Genomic DNA, 1,161 nt, shown 5'->3' on the forward strand with positions numbered 1-1,161 from the left:
CGAGTGTTTTCACAGAGGAAGGAGGGATTGAGACAGCCCTTGGTATCTGACCAGTGGGAACGGAGAAGCCCCAAGGAGCAATAAATCCCCCTCCTATGTTGTATCAAGATGAGCGGGCATAAGGATCTCTTGGACCTTCTGGAACACATATACATCCACTCCCCAGGGGTACAAAAGGAAGGGATGCCCAGGTTGGTGGCTGGAGGGGACACCATTCTCTCTTTCCAACAACTTGACTTGTGTGTTTCCAGCCGGAGGGAGGCTGGCAGCAGATCAAAGACCAGGAGGCCTTTGAGAATTTTGGCAGCAGAGTAGACAGTAGTTAGGAAGCCCAGCTCTCAAATCAGACACACCGGGGTAAAGTCTCACTTCTGCAATTTACAAAGTGTGAAAACCGGGGCAAGTCACCAATGCCGCTGAGACTCAGGCTCCTCATCTGTAAAATGGGGTTACTTTTTGCAGGATTCTTGTGAGAATTGAAGGAGATTATATTTGTAAAATATTTACTGCAATGCTTTGGCTTAATAAACAAAAGCTGTTACTGTTCTTTGGTCTAAAACGCTCATTGTACTGAGCAGAGAGAGAGGCCCAGAGAAAGAAAGCGGTTTATCTGAAATTGTACAGCAAATGAATACTAGGAATTTGTCTGTATTGAGGAGTGGAGGTGGTGGAGATGTTTGCTCTATCTACTTTAGACTGTCTAACTTTTCAGCCAATGTCACATTAATATTTCTACCACATCCCATCTGAAGGGGTGAATTCTTTTATCCAAATCCTGGATGTGGACCTTGGTCCTGACACATTGTAGGAGATTACTAAATACTTATAAAATGAATGAATGAATGAATGAATGAATGAATGAATGAATTCCTGGCTGGAAGGGACTGTTTGCGCCTTACAGAGTCAGATGCACAGCACCTCTGCTGAGCCAGCTCTGCCAGCACCACCCCTGAGCACTGTCAGAGCAGTTGTTACCTTATAGCCTCTTGCTTTTGTCTCCCGTCAGGCATTGCGCAGGAGGGGGAGGGCTCCTCTATGAGAGGGGTGGGATCTGGCAGACAAGATCTTCTTCCCTCTGTCTCAGGAGTGGGACAGGGAGGAGTGTGGGGTTGTGGCAGCAGGCTGAGCCTTGAGGCCAGCCCTGAGGCTCCTCCAGGGAAG

This window comes from Hipposideros armiger, unplaced genomic scaffold (genome assembly GCF_001890085.2).
Source record: "Hipposideros armiger isolate ML-2016 unplaced genomic scaffold, ASM189008v1 scaffold_1250, whole genome shotgun sequence".
In the NCBI taxonomy this organism is placed as follows: Eukaryota; Metazoa; Chordata; class Mammalia; order Chiroptera; family Hipposideridae; genus Hipposideros; species Hipposideros armiger.